Source organism: Hyperolius riggenbachi, chromosome 1, assembly GCF_040937935.1.
Source record: "Hyperolius riggenbachi isolate aHypRig1 chromosome 1, aHypRig1.pri, whole genome shotgun sequence".
NCBI lineage: Eukaryota > Metazoa > Chordata > Amphibia > Anura > Hyperoliidae > Hyperolius > Hyperolius riggenbachi.
In genome coordinates, this window is record NC_090646.1 from 665,687,711 (window position 1) to 665,706,560 (window position 18,850).

The 18,850-nt window shown below is 50.8% G+C and overlaps 1 protein-coding gene across 6 annotated transcripts in view; it reads right to left on the reverse strand.

Annotated features, from left to right (window-relative positions):
- LOC137532355 (NACHT, LRR and PYD domains-containing protein 3-like) overlaps positions 1-18,244 on the reverse strand; it is a 374,258-nt gene extending 356,014 nt beyond the window's left edge. For 2 of the 6 annotated variants that reach the window (XM_068252811.1, XM_068252803.1), the window contains exon 1: positions 18,095-18,210. The gene's annotated coding sequence lies outside the window, so the exon portion shown is untranslated. Of the gene's footprint in view, positions 1-11,104; positions 11,121-18,094 lie in introns of those variants that run through there. The other 4 variants (XM_068252786.1, XM_068252769.1, XM_068252776.1 and 1 more) reach the window with 4 other exon arrangements.
- Between the last annotated feature and the right edge of the window lie 606 nt (positions 18,245-18,850).

The window sequence follows — 18,850 nt, forward strand, 5'->3', positions numbered from 1 at the left end:
AGAGTACGTGCCTCAACCTTGAAGCAAGAAGAAGAAGTAGGCTTTCCATGAGAAAATGTATGCGTGCTCAAACACCAAGTTTAACCCTAGCAAGTCTGGCTTTGCAAATCCGGCCTAATTGGCTATTCATGAGGCAATGCTCATGCAAATATGCATTTGCTTTTGCATGCCAAACTATGCAGGGTCCAAAAACCAATACCGCAAAGCGATCGCCCTGCGGGAATTAGTTCATGCTACATTAGCACTGTCCAGGAGCGCTATGGGGAGGCTTCCCAATGCCCCCATACAACCGGGGGGACCGCGGGGTCCCAGACTCTCTCACTGCCTGGGAACCACAGCGGTACCCCGGAGGGGGAGGCTGGGTGGCGCAATTGCCCCCCCCCCCAAGTGTGGTCAGCGCCGGGGAGAGCCATCCGCACCCACCTCCCAATATTAAAAACAGGCACTTACCTTAACGTCCATTGCGTTCTGCAACATGCACATTAACTTGGGGGCACCACATGAGAAAGGAGTGACGCATGGGTCACCCCGAGCTTTAGAGCTCAGGGCTGGCTCACATACAACACTCCGGGGTGGGGGGAGGACAGGCGCAGACAACTCACTCCAGGGCTCACACCACCAGAGCAAGCCATCCACCACCTGCCTCCAAAGGATACAACTGCAAAAAATGCTTTCCATGACAAAAATTATGCGTGCTCAAACACCAAGTTTAACCCTAGCAAGTCTGGCTTTCCAAATCTGGCCTAATTGGCTATTCATGAGGCAATGCTCATGCAAATATGCATTTGCTTTCGCATGCCAAACTATGCAGTGTCAAAAAACCAATACCGCAAAGTGCTCTCTCGCTGCCTGGGAACCACAGCGGCACCCCGGAGTGGGAGGCTGGGTGGCGCAGCCGCCCCCCCCCCCCACCCCCCCAAGCGTGCCCAGCGCTGGGGAGAGCCGTCCGCACCCACCCCCTAATATTAAAAACAGCCACTTACCTTAACGTCCATTGGGTTCTGCTACATGCGCATTAATTTTCTCATGGAAAGCATTTTGTGCAGTTTGCATCCTCTGGAGGCAGGTGGTGGATGGCTTGCTCCGGTGGTGTGAACCCTGGAGTGAGTTGTCTGCGCCTGTCCTCCCCCCTCCTTCCTCTGGAGTGCTGTATGTGAGCCAGCCCTGAGCTTTAAAGCTCGGGGTAACCCATGCTTCTCTCCTTTCTCATGTGGTGCCCCCAAGTTAATGCGCATGTAGCAGAACGCAATGGACGTTAAGGTAAGTGCCTGTTTTTAATATTGGGAGGTGGGTGCGGACGGCTCTCCCCGGCGCTGGCCACACTTGGGGGGTCGTCTGCGCCACCCAGCCTCCCCCTCTGGGGTGCCGCTGTGGTTTCCAGGCAGTGAGAGAGCCTGGGACCATGCGGTCCCCCCGGTTGTATAAAAAGGGGGCATTGGGAATCCTCCCCGTGGCGCTCCTGGATAGTGCTAATGTAGCATGTAGCAGGGTGACCGCTTTGCGGTATTGTTTTGTGCATGCATTTGCATGAGCATTGCCTCATGAATAGCCAATTAGGCCAGATTTGCAAAGTCAGACTTGCTAGGGTAAGGCCTCTTTTCCATGGACTGTTGATAGGCAGTTCAATGCCTCTCAAACTCTCACAACTGCTCACTGCTGCCTGGTAACTGCTTGCTGCTGCCTGGTAACTGCTTGCTGCTGCCTGGTAACTGCTCGCTGCTGCCTGGTAACTGCTTGCTGAGCACACAGCTCAACAGTCCGTGGAAAAGAGGCCTTAAACTTGGTGTTTGAGCACGCATAAATGTTCTCATGCAAAGTACTTCTTCTTCTGGCTTGAAGGTTGAGGCACGCCCTGGGGGCAGGGCACTACTTCTTCTTCTTGTTTGAAGGTTGAGGCACTTAGTCTATTATATATATAGATATAAATTATTTATGATGACTATTATCTGAGAAATAGAACATTTTATCATATTTTCTATTGTAATTACAGTTTAAATTCATTAGAAGTCGAAGTATTTTTTCCAGACCCCGACTCCAGGTACCCAAAAATTGGTCCGACTCCAAAGCCCTGCTTGTGGAGCAGCCAGTTGTTGGGTGGCATTGCGGTTTGTCTCCTCCACTATGATGAAGTCACAGTCGCTACCTGTGTCAGATGACAGACCTCCAGGTGCGTCATTGTCACTTGAGTCCACCAGTGACTGCAGATTGCTGTCCTCCAACTCCACCAGCGCTTCTGCAGTGAGACGCCTTATGGAGGCTGATGCCATAGTAAATGACAGACAGGCAGGCAGAGGTCGGTGCAAACGGCAGGCAGAGAGTTGTCAAATCCAGGCAGAGGTCGGTACAGGCAGCAGGTAAAGAGCAGTCAAAATCCAGGCAAAAATCGGCAACAGTAAGGCCTCTTTCACAGTGCGACGTTAAAGTCGCACGTTAAACCAACACGTAATGCAGAATAACTTACAGCAATGAAAAGTCAATGGCCTGTTCACAGTAGGGTTGTCGCGGTTTACCGGTATGACTGTTTACCGTGGTTTCAATGTCCATGGTAATCATACCATGAAGATTCTTGAAATACCGGTTTCTGATGTTTTCGCCACCTTCCGCATAATCCCCGCCACCGCGCCGCTATTGCCCAGCTCTCTGTCTCCCTCCTTTAGAAAAGCAAGCTCCCAAAGCTTGCTGATTGGTGCCAGATGGTGACGCGCAGGATAGGAAGTGATGCCGCGGCTGGAGCGCATATGTAGAGTGCTCCTGGCCGCGGCTGGAACGCACATGCAGAAAGCTCCCGGCCAGAGGCGCTTCTGAACGGCACATAGTCTCTAGGGGACATCGCCAGCAGGGAGATCCGTGCCAATCACGTTAGCAGCCAGCTAAAGCATGAGGACAGAGCTCACATTACAGCCCTGCAGAGCTTCCTGGTGTAAGGATGAGCGCCGCCCCCTCTCATTCCCGCCCGGCTTGTTTGAAAGTGCGTGCCAGACACCACTATGAAAGCCAGCAGTGGTGAGTTTATCAGCTGCAGAGACTAAGCTGACAGAGCTGCACAGGAGGTGGGGAGAGATGAGCCGTTTCTTGGTGACAGAAGCAGAGACGCTGAAGCAGGGTGGAAGGTCTGTACTATATTTACTTAAGCAAGCTAACCTGTTGCTGGAAGTTCCTGTGTCTAGCTGCCCTGCTGCACTGGACCACCTGTGGTGAGACATCTCTCACACTCATCTCTGACTCACACATTTGTCAGCATCTGTCCCTCCTACATTCCTCTATCTGCCTTACTCTCCTCCCCCCTTCCATTTTCTTGCATCTCTCTCTCTCTCTGCTATCTCTTATGCTGGGTACACACATTGCGATTTCCCACTTGATCGGCGGGATCAATCTTGGCCGATTGATTATTTCCATGTTCAATTGGGTTTCGATCAATACAGCCGTTGATTTTGCATTCTTAACATGAGTAAATCGACTGCTGTATCGATCAAGACCCGATCGAACATGTCGGAAATAATCGCTCGACCAGAAATTGCAAAGTGTGTACCCAGCATTACTGTCCCTACGTGCCTTCTCTCACAGACTGCTGTGTATTTCCCTTCCTTCTCTCTCACTTCCCTCTCTATGACCTGTATTAAGATTATGATGTATTTATTTTACAATGCTTCAGTAAAGATTTTATAACGTTTAAATTCATGTCACTGATTGCCCTTATAGGAGCTCACAATCTAATCCTACCATAGTCATAGCCTAATGGCCTACCATATTATTTATATAGCACTGACATCTTCTGCAGCACATTACAGAGCACATAGTCATGTCACTGACTGTCCTCATAGGAGCTCACAATCTAATCCTACCATAATCAAAGTCTAATGTGTTTGATCTCTCCCCATGTCACCTGTGACCTGACTGTCACCACGGCAAATAAGCTCATTTTTAAAGAGAACCTGTTGCATTTTACAGACACAGATTATGCAGGCTCAGGATAATTGAAATGAGAATTGTGTTAAGCCTCATCTACACGCGTAGATGAGGCTCCAATGTGTGTTATCAATCGAGCCGCTAATGCGGCTCGATTGATAAGATCCGACAGGTCAGATCTTGCTACCGCCGATTCCCTGCTCGTTCCCCGCGAGGGGACAATGGCAGGGAATCGAGCAGAAGATAAGTGGCGTGGGGACGAGCGGGTATCGAATCCGGCGAGCAGGGACGCAGAAGAGGCGATCTGGCGGCTAATCGAGCCACCGGATCGGGGCCTTATCTACGCGTATAGATGAGCTTAATACCGTATACCGTGATATTTTTTTTGACGGTTATCATACCGTGGATTTTCATACCGTTGCAACCCTAGTTCACAGTGCAGACGTTGCGTTGGTGTCTAACGCTGCACGTTAAATGAAAGTGCTGCATGCTGTGCGTTATACATGTTATTAGCTGTGTTGGACTGCTTGCACATGCTCAGTAACACTTGGCGACATATTCCTCATTGCCTGTATTTTCTACTGTATTTGCTGTATGCGTTGGTAACGCTGCGGTGCAACATTTGTCCACGTTGTGTTGTTAGTTTGCAGTGCGATTTTAACGTCGCACCAAACCGCAACGTCCTAATGTGAAAGTATCCTAAATCAATTAAAGTTCAGACAAAAATCAATGCAGGCAGAAGGCAGAGAGAACAGTTGAAGTCCAGGCAAAAATTTGTAACAGGTAGGCAGAAAACATGATTAGCAGATCAGCAACTCACAGATGACACAGATCACAGCACAGCTCAGCCAAGAAGCAAATGGCAACAATGCAGTGGATACAAATCCCCTTGTATCCAATACAATGCTTATCTTAGCCAATCAGATAATTTTTTTTTTCAATTTTCCTCCCTCCCCCATGGCCCCACGCCGCCCCCAAACGTAACGCCACTGCTCCACAAACCTGTTTGGCCACCGGGTCTCCAGGAAGATCTGGGAGGTAATGGGGATTCCAGTGGCCGGGGGGGGAGAAGTCTAGGTCCCGCTGATCACGCACGGGACCCAGAAGCACAGAGCATGCGGCGGTTTGAGCATGTATTCAACTACAAAGACAAGACCACCTGACATGGATCATTAATAGTAAAGAATGAGCAAAATACAATTCAAGGGTCAAGTAAATGCAAATGTCTTTATTAGTTGCCACCACAAAAATAAACAATACAGCCAAACTGGGCCAAAAAAAAATCCTGTTTTACAATTATATATAGAGCCTGGTGTAAAACGTAGTTAGTATATGAGGATGTGTCACACCTGGGAGCCTCTGCGATAAAGTAGGTCACAGTGTCACAGTATAATAACTAACAACCTATGTAAACACACTGTGTCACAGAGAGAGTCCACAGGGGAGGCACATATGGGACAATCCTAGTACATATAATCAAAAAGGCACAAATCTGTTGCTAATAAAGTGCTATTACAGTAAATATATTATATACAGTGCCCAAAAGTTAATGATACAGCTAGTGTTGGGCGAACAGTGTTCGCCACTGTTCGGGTTCTGCAGAACATCACCCTGTTCGGGTGATGTTCGAGTTCGGCCGAACACCTGACGGTGCTCGGCCAAACCGTTCGGCCACACGGCCGAACTAAGAGCGCATGGCCGAACGTTCGGCTAGCGCTGTGATTGGCCGAACGGGTCACGTGGTTCGGACCCGAACGCGCTCTGATTGGCCGAACGGTCACGTGGTTCGGGTAAATAAATACCCGAACCACGTCATATCTCCGCCATTTGTCTGTGGGTTTAGCTTTGGGTAGGCAGGCAGGGTAGTTCGCGCTCCAGCCACGCTAGCCAGGGTCCCCCCCCCAGTCATTGTGTGTCGCTGCTGGGAACAGTAGTACACCGCTCGCTCAGCCAGACTATATATAGCATTGTTTACTGCCACTGTGCACCTCGCTCAGCCACGCTATATATAGCATTGTGTTTTCTGACACTCTGTGTACACGGCTTAGCCTGACTATATAGCATTGTGTGTACTGCCACTGTGCACCTCGCTCAGCCACGCTATATATAGCATTGTGTTTTCTGACACTGTGTACACGGCTTAGCCTGACTATTTAGCATTGTGTGTACTGCCACTGTGTGCACCTCGCTCAGCCACGCTATATATAGCATTGTGTTTTCTGACACTCTGTGTACACGGCTTAGCCTGACTATATAGCATTGTGTGTACTGCCACTGTGCACCTCGCTCAGCCACGCTATATATAGCATTGTGTTTTCTGACACTGTGTACACGGCTTAGCCTGACTATTTAGCATTGTGTGTACTGCCACTGTGTGCACCTCGCTCAGCCACGCTATATAGAGCATTGTGTTTTCTGACACTCTGTGTACATGGCTTAGCCTGACTATATAGCATTGTGTGTAATGCCACTGTGCACCTCGCTCAGCCACGCTATATATAGCATTGTGTTTTCTGACACTCTGTGTACACGGCTTAGCCTGACTATATAGCATTGTGTGTACTGCCACTGTGCACCTCGCTCAGCCACGCTATATATAGCATTGTGTTTTCTGACACTCTGTGTACACGGCTTAGCCTGACTATATAGCATTGTGTGTACTGCCACTGTGCACCTCGCTCAGCCACACTATATATAGCATTGTGTTTTCTGACACTCTGTGTACACGGCTTAGCCTGACTATATAGCATTGTGTGTACTGCCACTGTGCACCTCGCTCAGCCACGCTATATATAGCATTGTGTTTACTGACACTCTGTGTACACCGCTCAGCCAGACTATATACCATTGTTTACTGACACTCTGTGTACACCGCTCAGCCAGACTATATACCATTGTTTTCTGACACTCTGTGTACACCGCTCAGCCAGACTATATACCATTGTTTACTGACACTCTGTGTACACCGCTCAGCCAGACTATATACCATTGTTTACTGACACTCTGTGTACACCGCTCAGCCAGACTATATACCATTGTTTACTGACACTCTGTGTACACCGCTCAGCCAGACTATATACCATTGTTTACTGACACTCTGTGTACACCGCTCAGCCAGACTATATACCATTGTTTACTGACACTCTGTGTACACCGCTCAGCCAGACTATATACCATTGTTTACTGACACTCTGTGTACACCGCTCAGCCAGACTATATACCATTGTTTACTGACACTCTGTGTACACTGCTCAGCCAGACTATATACCATTGTTTACTGCCACTCTGATTCTGCTGGGAACAGTAGTACACCGCTCGCTCAGCTAGACTATATAGCATTGTGTTTACTGCCACTCTGTGTACACCGCTCAGCCACACTATATAGCATTGCGTACTCTGCCAGTCAGTGTGTATATTGCTGGGATCAGTAATACTCCACTCACCGTCAACCACTATATGAGCTCAACATGAGTTCCCCAGAGACCTCCGCTGTGAGCAGCACTCCCAACAACAGCAACAGCCAACGCCCCACGCAAGCTATAACATCCACCCCAGCAGCCAGTGGTCAGCAGCAGCCCTCCCCGGAGGAGAACGTTGTGTCCATCGGTCCGTCGCCAGAGCGATTAATGAGGGCTGCCATTGAGGAGATGATGGGGCCTGATGTGGAGGAGGAGGTCTGGCTCAGGCCAGCATCCCAAGTTAATGTTGAGGACGATGAGGGGTCTGTGTCTGGGGATGTTGGGGTGGCAGAGGTGGTGGGTGGGTCAGACTCAGGAGAAGAGTTGTATGATGAGGATGATGATCGGGACCATCTGTATGTGCCTCAGAGTCGGACCCCGGAAAACATGTTGTATCGTGTGTTTAGGTACTAAAATCTGCGTTCCCAGTAGTGTTGGGCGAACAGTGTTTGCCACTGTTCGGGTTCTGCAGAACATCACCCCGTTCGGGGTGACTATATAGCAGACTATATAGCATTGTGTTTAATGCCACTCTGTGTACACGGCTCAGCCACACTATATAGCATTGTGTTTACTGCCACTCTGTGTCTGCTGGGAACAGTAGTACACCGCTCACCCGCCACTGTATAGCATTGTGCTCTGTGTCGCTGCTGGCAATAGTGGTACACCGCTTACCCACCACTGTATAGCATTTCTGTACTGCCACTGTACTGCTGCCAGTCAGCGTGTACTTTAAGGATAAGTGAAATGAGGGAGAAATCCGGTGAAAGAGGGAGGGGCAAGGGAAGAGGTGTTTCCCCTGACGGTTCACGTACAGGCCACAGGGGAGCACCCAAGAAAACCCACTCAATACCGCCCATGTTGTCCAGGACAACCACTCTCACAGATCCAAAAGAACAGGACCAGATAATTACTTGGATGACCTCTCAAGCGTCCAGCAGTGGGTTAAGCAGCACCAGCACATCACGCACGAGGTCCGAGTCCTCAGCCAGTTACAAGGAGCCAGTGGGCTAAAGCTGACACAACCGGCAGCGACACCACGCACACAACTGCCAGATAACCAGATGGCGTTGGAGTGAGCTGCGCAGAGGTTGTTAAGGGGAGCTCTACTCCACGGCGGCGGCCCCCCACAATGACATATGACGAGTTTGAGGAGATGGAAGAGGAGGGTATGGACAATGTGGACATAGACCCAGATTTTGTTTGTGAACGAGAACATCGCCGTCGTAACAGCAGCACAGATGAGTCTGTTGAGGAACCCACTGCTGCACGAGTTCGCCTTGTGCCACAAGGTAGGCGGCGCGCAATTTCAGGCACCGCAAGCGTGGAAGTTCAAGTGAGAGGCAAAAGAGGCGCAAACAGAAATCGCCAGCAAGGCAGGTGCTCCAAAGTCTGGGCTTTCTTTGAAGACTGCACTGAGGATGTTACCATGGCGATTTGCAAGGTGTGCAAGACCCGCCTAAGCAGCTGGAAAAGTATTAACAAACTCCACCACCAGCATGAGCCGCCACATTCTATCCAAACATCCCACTCTGTGGGCAAACGCGGCAGGACAGGGTACCACCAGCAACACTGCCTCCCTTGGGTTCACCAGACTCACCACCAGACCCGCCTCAGCAGCAGCAGTAGCCCAGCCATTGCGTGGTTCACAACATTCACAAACATCAGACGACGCTGACACTGTCACTTTCCAGACTAGTGCTCTTGAGGTCTCCCAGTGTTCATCAAACACAACAACCAACAGCCCTTCGGTGTGCAGCCCTACGGTTGAGTTGTCTGTCTCGGAGATGTTTGAGCGCAAGAGGAAATTGCCAGCAAATGACCCCCGGGCCGTGGCAGTAACAGGCAGCCAGCATAGCCAAGCTTCTGGCCTGCGAAATGCTGCCTTATCGAGTGGTGGAGACAAACAGCTTCAAGGGCATGATGTCAGTGGCCATCCCACGTTACGTGGTTCCCAGCCGCTACCACTTTGCGCGCTCTGCAGTGCCTGAGTTGCATGAGCACGTGGTCAGCTAAATAACCCGAAGCTTGAAGAATGCCGTTGCCTGCAAGGTTCACCTCACCACTGACACCTGGACGATTGCGTTCGGCCAGGGTCGATACATCTCCCTTACCGCGCACTGGGTGAACCTTGTGGAGCCTGGCAGCGATTCCTCACCTGCTACGGCGCGGGTGTTGCCCACGCCGCAAACAGCTGCACCGCCGTCCCTCCCACTGGATAACAACAGCAGCACCTACCTCTCTGACTCCTTCTCCTCCAACGCATCTCAAAGCTGTACCTCATCCGGAAACGCTAACCCAGCTCCAGCAGCAGTAGGATCGTGGAAGCAGTGCAGCACAGCTGTTGGCATGCGTCAGCAAGCGTTGCTGAAGCTGATCTGCCTTGGGGATAAGCAGCACACAGGGGAGGAAATTTGGAGGGGAATAAAGGAACAGACGGATTTGTGGCTGGCACCGCTGGACCTGAAACCGGGCATGAAGCTAGACACCTGGCACGAACTGGCAATGTACGCAATAGAGGTGCTGGCTTGCCCGGCAGCCAGCGTTATGTCAGAACGCTGTTTCAGTGCTGCCGGAGGCATCGTCACAGATCGGCGTATCCGCCTCTCCACAGAAAATGCAGACCGTCTTACTCAAATTAAAATGAATCAATCCTGGATTGGAAACGACTACGCAACACTCCAGGACCCCAACCAAGTAACATGACCAATGAACATCTGGGATGGTTTAGCGTTTCCGGTCCCTGTTTATTGAACCTCTCATCTTTATTACATTTATGACTGCATGGCGGCAAAAAGCATTGCTGCTATATCCGCACGCTTTTTGTCCTCATGCAAGGCCTGGGTTGTTGTGTTTTAAAAAGCATGGCCTTCTCCTCCTGCGCCTCCTCCTGTTCCATCACGTGTGCTGCTGCTGCTGCTGCTGCTGGGTTAGCGTTGCCGGTCCCTGTTTATTGAACCTCTTATCTGTATTACATTTATGACTGCATGCATGGCGGTACAAAGCATGCTATCCGCACGCTTTTTGTCCTCATGCAAGGCCTGGGTTGTTGTGTCTCACAAAGCGTGGCCTTCTCCTCCTGCGCCTCCTCCTGTTCCATCACGTGTGCTGCTGCTGGTGCTGGGTTAGCGTTACCGGTCCCTTTTCCTGGAACCTCTTCTCTGTATTACACTTATGACTGCATGTCGACAAAAAGCATGTTACCTGTGCAAAGAAACATCACATTCTCCACATTTAAAAGACAGTTTTTCCTTTGAAACTTTACAATCAATTTTCTCAAAAACTATAAGCTCTTTTTCAAATATTTTTTTCCCCTTGTACCCACTCCCAAGGTGCACATACCCTGCTAATTTGGGGTATGTAGCATGTAAGGAAGCTTTACAAAGCACGAAAGTTCGGGTCCCCATTGACTTCCATTATGTTCGGAGTTCGGCGCGAACACCCGAACATCGTGGCGATGTTCGGCGAACGTTCGCGAACCCGAACATCTAGGTGTTCGCCCAACACTAGATACAGCATTCAAAAAGTAGATTATAAATTCAATAGGAACAATAGTGAGGTAAAGAATATTAGCAGCATGAGATGAGGTAGTATAGTGAGAAATAGCAGCAATAAAGATGAGGTAGTATAGTTAGAAATAGCAGCAATAGAGTAGATAGAGAGCACAAGGCTCACAGTGAGAAAAAACTCAGTGATAGAAAAAAAGTAGCAACAGAGTAGGCGAGTAACACGAGGTTCACCAGTTAGGAGTAGTCAAAAGACCCAGGATGGCTGAAACACGCGCTGCCCGCGCTGTCCGGCTAGCTCCGCCGTGGGCTGCAAAGGGACATTCGCGGTTTGAGCATGTGTCACTCAGCCTGAGCTCAGCTCAGGAATACTGCCGGGGGGGTGAATGAATAGAGCCCATTGGACTGTTGATGAAAAGAGCACAGAGGTTACCTCACCCTGCACATCTGTTTGACTCAGTTCCAAGAGATGTGATATGCAGTTATCAGTTTTATCATTCAAAAGAAGTCCTTCTTCCACTTGTGAGAAGCCAAAGATGTCTGCCGGATCCTTACACGGACATGAAGCTCTATTCAGACCAAAGCAGGGAAATAGGGTGCAAGAGCCCTTTTGGGAAAAACTGGCACCGCCATAGGCACCTATTATAAAAAAAAAAACGTGAGTAGTGGCAAAGAAAGGAAATTTGGGCGCACGGTGGAGGCTGCTATCGGGCGCAAACATTTACCTTCTTTGCCGCAAATCACAGCTTTTATAATGGCCACAATGGCTATCATTCATAAAGCATTTCCGCATGCGGAAATGCTTAAAACAGCTGACTTTACCGACCACTTAGCAAAGCCAGCATTTATAAAGGCTCCTTCCGCATGAAAAAATGACACTACCGAGCAGAGTGATAAATCACCGCCTTGTGCGGTGATTATCGGTACAAATGTAGCAAAATGTTAATTCATAAAGATCACCGCAAGCGGTGTGAGGTCGGGAAGTACCGCTCCCGCTGATGTGGCGATAACAATGTAAGTGAATGGAGACACACAGACCTCCCAGGCAGCTGCAGCAGAGCGGAACACGGAGAAATTTATCAACTCGGCAGCTTCTGTGTCTCCGCAAGCCTACCACCTGCCTACCGCCAGCCTAGTTCGGGGAATCTCCGCACTGCTTCCGCACATGGATACTTGTTTATGAATGCCCACCCAGAAGTCTAAAACTTTTCCCGCATTGATTCTCCATACCGACAGCACTTTCATGAATGATAGCCATAATGTGGCAATCAAGGAAAATTTCAGCACCTGTAGGCGCCTGATTAGCAGTAGTGATTTGAAATCTTGGCTCTGGGGCTTGTGGAAATGCAAATAGCAGCACTGTAATGTCCCTATTCGCATTTCCGCAAGCCCTCACATCCGGGATTTATTATATCTGCTCTCCTATTGTTGTGCAGGATTTCCTGCATTTGTGACTGGCAGCATAATAATACCATGAGAGTGAATGAGCGTTCATTTGGAACGCAACTTCTAGCCATGGGACACAGCCAATCACTGTTACGCGTAACCTGTGCATGCGTACAATTGTCCGTATGACGCGACGTCACTCAGATGGAGCAAACGCATTGACCACAGAGCATGTGAGCGCACCCAGAAGTGCTTTTAAGGGAAGCGCCTGTTCAGTGGTGTTGAGCCCTGTTCAGCGCCGCTGAGAACAAAAACTGTCCGTGAGGATGCATATTTAATGCGAAATTATTTGACATCTGCTGGAAATGTTGAAAATTCATCATTAAAAACAGAGGTGTGCATTTTACTGGTGCCCACGTGTTTCCTTGTTGGTATTTGGAACTGTTGGCATGTCTATATTTCACGTGGAGGCACAGAGGAGTTGCAAAAGCTGTGTTTTTGAGCTGTCCAAGTATGTCCAAGAGGACCAAATGAGTGCATGAATTACTGTATCTCTTGTCAATTTTCTAACCACCAGGTGGTTCTTAGGGCTAAGCACCACCGGGGGGGTCCTAAGGGCTAGGCAACACCGGAAGGGTCTTAAAGGGAACCAGAGATGAATAATAACACACAAAATATATATATATATATATATATATATATATATATATATATATATATATATATATATATATATATATATATATATATATATATATATATATATATATATATAGATAGATAGATAGCTTTTGACAAGGAAATCATTTTACCTCTATTTTCGCCGCTCTGGTGTGCCTTATTTCTTTTATTTTTATATTTTCCCCCCGGGAGATATCCAAGATGGCCGCCGGCTCATACCCTTCATGTTCCGGGTCATGAGCAGCTCAAATCATTACTTTGTACGCTTGCAGCGCTTCTGCGCTGCTCAGCATACAAGTCAAGCTTGGGGGACGCATGCGCAGTGTAGAGAGCCCTAATGCGCATGCCCACCACGCTGAGGAGTGCCGGTGATGTCATCCTCCTGCAGCACAGAAGCCCGACCTGGATTTCCTCGACCAGGGCTTGGAACGAGCGGCTGAAGTATGGAGGAAATAATTACCTCAGGTAATGAATGGAAACAATTGAATCTCCTAACCAGTCTAGACCACCTACTGTGTATGCAAAGCAGGAAGGCAGAGCCAGGAGGGGGAGGGCTTGAAATGACTTCACACAGCAGAGGACTCAGCTAATCTGATTCCAGGTCAAACTTAGACTGGCTCAGTTGGGCTTTCTTTTCACAGCTGATAGCAGAGTAATTAGGCAGAGGAGAAAGAAACTAAAAGCATGGTAGGTGTTTACTGTCATGTTCTCATTGATTTTTATGATAAAATACATAAGGGTGCTTCATCTCTGGTTCTCTTTAAGGCTAGGCACCACCGGGGGGAAGTCTTAGGGCTAAGCGCCACCGGGGGAGTCTTAGGGTTAGGCACAACAAGGGGGAGGGGGTCTTAGGGTTAGGCACCACGGGGGGGGGGGGGGGGGGGGTTAGGGTTAGGCACCAGCAGGGGAGTCTTAGGGTTAGGCATTGGTAGAGGGAGCATTCTGTGGGAGAGTAGGGTTAGGTTTAGTCATAGTAAAATATTGGTAAATATTGCCGATATTTTTCTATGGAAATTCAGTAGCATATCACTAATTTTAGAGGGATTTTACTAGCGGCAAACCCTGCGCCCTTTTTTCCAAGCACCGTTTTTCATGTATTCTATTCAGACCTCTCCCACACCACCCTAACGAGGTAGCCAACCATTGCTGCATTGGGTAAAAGAAAGAGGAGGAACAGTCATAGTAAGTGCCCTGGCTCTTTCTCATTTGGAATTTACAGTGGAGGACCATTTAAAAAATTTCCAGAAGCCTTCTTCCTCATCAATAGAAAGGGTCCCTGCACTCATCAAGCTACATCCTCAACACCCCAATCACACCAACTGAAGTTATGAGCACCATCTCCAAGCTGAAATCTAATAAGGCTTTCTTAAAGTCATCAGGGAAAAATTAACAAATGAGCTTTACTCATCTGGGGCTTTCTCCAGCCCCTTGCAGCCGTCTGTCCCAAGCTGACCACTCCGCTCTCCACCGCCACCCCGGTCTCCGCACACGGTATTCAGGCTGACCCCGAGGTCGTCCTTACTGCAGCTGCGAGAAGAGCCGCTGTCAATCATGGCCACGTTGCACGCGGCGTGAAGTACTGCGCCTGCCCGCGGCGTGAACTACTGCGCCTGCCCGTGGCAGGAACTACTGCGCCTGCGCAGTGCGTCGTGGGCAACGTGGCCATGATTGACAGCGCCGCTTCGAGCAGCCGCAGTAAGGACGACCTTGGGGTCAGCCTGAATACCGTGCGCGGAGACCGGGGTGGCGGCGTATAGCGGAGTGGTCAGCGTGGGACAGACGGCTGCAAGAGGCTGGAGAAAGCCCCAGGTGAGTAAAGCTCATTTGTTAATTTTACTTGGTACTGTACATACATGTCTATCTCACCACGTCACTTCGGTTGTCCTATAAGGCCAGTACCCAAAGCATTTTTCCTGATGGTTTTTCTAAAGAAACGCAATTTTTCCTGATGGTCCTGACAGTACTTTGAGCGTCGGGCGACCTTTTCCACGACCTCGCAACGTAAGTACAGGCAGGCGATCACGCAAAGACGTTTAGTGTTGCATGGTGATAAAGACCATCAAGGCTGATCAGATCTTTAAAGGGACACTTAAGGGTAGGAAAAAAATGAGTTTTACTCACCTGGGGCTTCCACCAGCCCCCTGCAGCTGTCCTGTGCCCTTGCAGTCTCGCTCAGATCCTCCTGTCCCCGCCGGCAGCTACTTCCGTTTTCGATGACAGGCCTGGGAATGCGAGTGATTCTTTGCGTTCCTGGCCGCAATAGCAGTATAGAGAGCTCTATTGCAGCCAAAAGCACAAAGAATCACTCGCGTTCCCAGGCCTGTCGCCGAAAACGGAAGTAGCTGCCGGCGGATCCGAGCGAGACCCCATGGACACCGGACACCTGCAGGGGGCTGGTGGAAGCCCCAGGCGAGTAAAACTCATGTTTTTTTTCCTACCCTTAAGTGTCCCTTTAAGTTCCCTGCCGACTCCGTGCAAGTTACTGCAATTGCTTGACTTCCCATTTGCGCTCATTGTGTGATATTGCACATACCAGCCGGAAGATGGATTGTGGAATACTCGTCATGAGGAGGTGAGTATTGCAGTCAGTCGGGTGGTGCGTATTCAGATTTAGGTTCTGTGCACGAAGCCAAATTTAATCTGCAGATGACCGGCCAATTTCCCCACTGCCATGTACTATGAGGTGGAACAGATGTAGAATACTATGAGCAGATTCTGTAGGTGTGCTCTCATACTACATGGAGGCAGTAAAATTGACCAGTCATCTGCAGATAAAAATTGGATGTGTGTACGGAGCCTCATTCTACTATTTTATCTCCCCAGGATATATTCCTTCTGATTATACTAGGTTTTTAAAAGTCGGCAGCTCCAAAAGTCAGCCGCGGCGGGGGAACAGAGAATCATTTGGTAGCTTTGCATGCACAGGGTGGCTGCAGGCGGCTGGCGGAAGCCCCAGGAAAGTGAAAACTTTTTTTCCTTTTACATCTTCAGTTCCACTTTAAAGGGGTTCTCTTGTATTTTTAAAAATGCTGAAACTGACACTTACCTGGGGCTTCTATCGGCCCCCTGCAGCTGTCATGTCCCATGCCGTCCTGCTCGGTTCCCCGCCGCCTGTAACCTGCTAATGATTAGTCTAACATGCCCCCCAACCGTCCCTGATTGGTCGGGATTCTCCCGATTTGGGGGGGCTCTCCCGCTATCCCGGGAAGCCCCCCTTAAAGAGACTCTGAAGCGAGAATAAATCTCGCTTCAGAGCTCATAGTTAGCAGGGGCACGTGTGCCCCTGCTAAACCGCCGCATACGCGCCGCTGAACGGGGGTCCCTTCACCCCCCAAACCCCCCACTGCGACACTTGGTCGCAGGCTTGGTCGCTCCTGGAGGCAGGGCTAACGGCTGCAGCCCTGCCTCCAGTCGCGTCTATCAGCCACGCATCGCCGCCTCTCCCCCGCCCCTCTCAGTGAAGGAAGACTGAGAGGGGCGGGGGAGAGGCGGAGATACGCGCTGACAGACGCGCGTGGGGTAGGGCTGCGGCGGTTAGCCCTGCCCCAACCAGGAAGCGCTCCCCCCTATTACGGAGGGGATTTGGGGGGACAGGGACCCCCGTTAAGCCGCGGGATAGCGGCGTTTTAGCAGGGGCACGTGTGAGGTCTGAAGCGAGATCTATTCTCGCTTCAGACTCTCTTTAAGTCCCGGCCGGCTGGGCAGAGAAGAGATGACAGAAATGATCGAGGCGACAGCCGCGCCAATAAGGGATGCGGGAGCCGGCTTTATTCCTCCCTCCCTCTGAATGCCCCCACCTGCTGTGAATGTGTCCCCCACCCGTAGGCAGTGTGTGCAGAGCGGTAGGTCCTCTTACCGCAATCCATGCGCACCAGCAACTGGAGTCTCCTGCTTCCTGTTTACCATGACGTCACAGGAAGTAGAGACTAGTTGCCGGTGCGCATGGATTGCGGTAAGAGGACCTACCGCTCCGCACACACTGCCTACAGGGGGAGGTGGGACATTCACAGCAGGTGGGGGCATTCAGAGGGAGGGAGGGAGGAATAAAGCCGGCTCCCGCATCCCTTATTGGCGCGGCTGGCGCCTCGATCATTTCTTTCATCTCTTCTCTGCCCAGGGCAATCTCCTCCCCACACAGGGGCACCTTCCTCCCCACCCACGGGCATTCTCCCCCCTCCACTGACGACCCCCCTACCCACTAGCACCCTCCTCCCCACCCATCAGCAACCTCCTCCCCACCCACTTGCACCCTCTTTGCTGACTGACACCCTCCTCCTACCCACTGACACCCTCCTCCCCACCCACTGGCACCCTCTTTGCTGACTGGCACCCTCCTCCCCACCTACCAGCACCCTCCTCCCCACCCACTGGCACCCTCTTTGCTGACTGGCACCCTCCTCCTACCCACTGACACCCTCCTCCCCACCCACTAGCACCCTCCTCCCCACCCACTAGCACCCTCTTCTTTTTTGACTGGCACCCTCCTCCTACCCACTGGCACCTTTCTCCCCCACCCAGTGGCACCCTCCTTTCCACCCACAGGTACCCTCCTCCCCACCCAGTGTCACCCTCCTCCTACCCACTGACACCCTCCTCCCCCACCCAGTGGCACCCTCCTTTCCACCCACAGGTACCCTCCTCCTCCCCACCCAGTGTCACCCTTCTCCTACCCATTGACACCTTTCTCCCCCACCCAGTGGCACCCTCCTTTCCGCCCAGTGTCACCCTTCTCCTACCCACTGGCACCCTCCTCCCCACCCAGGTTCACTCTCCTCCCTGCTCACTGGCACCCTCCTCTCTGCCCACTGACACCCTCCACTTTCCACTAACACCCTCCTCCTACCCACTGGCACCTTCCTCCCCCACCCACTGGCACCCCCCTTTCCACCCAGTGTCACCCTCTCCCACCCACTGGCACCCTCCTCCGCAAACTCATCCCTCCCATTGTTACCCTCCTGCAAAAGCAGGGGTGTGCCTTAAGCCAGCATCTATTCAGTAGGAGACCTTGGGCAAGACTCCCTAGCCCTGCTCCTGCCTATAAAGCGTGCCCTAGTGGCTGCAGCATTGAGTACCCCAGTCCCCAGAAGAAAAAAAAGCTATACAAATGTCCTGTGTTTTGTCTGTATCACTGCCTATAACAACAACAGGTACACTGACCACACACAGAAGATAATGATGTCAGCAGGGGGCGGGGCGACACGAGCTCACCGAAGAATCACCTCAGAGACACGGGCAGGGAACACCTGTCACAGCGCAGCGGGAAATCACTTCCGCATTCCCGCATACTTCCCAGCTGGACAAACACGCCCACTCTACTGCTTCACTAAATCGCAGCACAGAAAAGGAAGCACGGCCCAATCACAGCGCAGTATAGGGCAAGCAGCGACCAATCACAGCGCAGTATGAGGCATGCAGCAGCCAATCACAGCGCAGTATGAGGAATGCATCACCCAATCACAGCGCACTGAGCGCAGTAAGGCAACCAGCAGCGCAGCGCAGCAGAGGATTATAGAGCATAGATGATAAGGAGGCGCGTGTTGAGGTTACGTGACTGCGTCTCGTACACACGGAGGAAATACTACGTATCGTCCAATAAGCAGATCATGCAGGGATTACACTCTGACTGCCGGTGTAATGTCAGATATTGCAGCCCGGAAGCAGCCTTCCTCACTGAGTATGGCGCATGCTCAGTGGGAAGTTAGACATTATTTACCTGAAATATCTCCGCTTCCGCACCACCTACACTCACGAAATTCTCAGGGGAGGGAGGGGACCCCCAGATCTAGCTCTGTGACGAATTGCAGGCCCCTAGCCCCGCTAGTTCCCGAGATAGGTTTGCTGCAATCAGTCTCGGGAACCAGCGGGGCTCGAGGGCTGCAATTCGGCACAGTGCTAGATCTGGGGGTCCCCTTC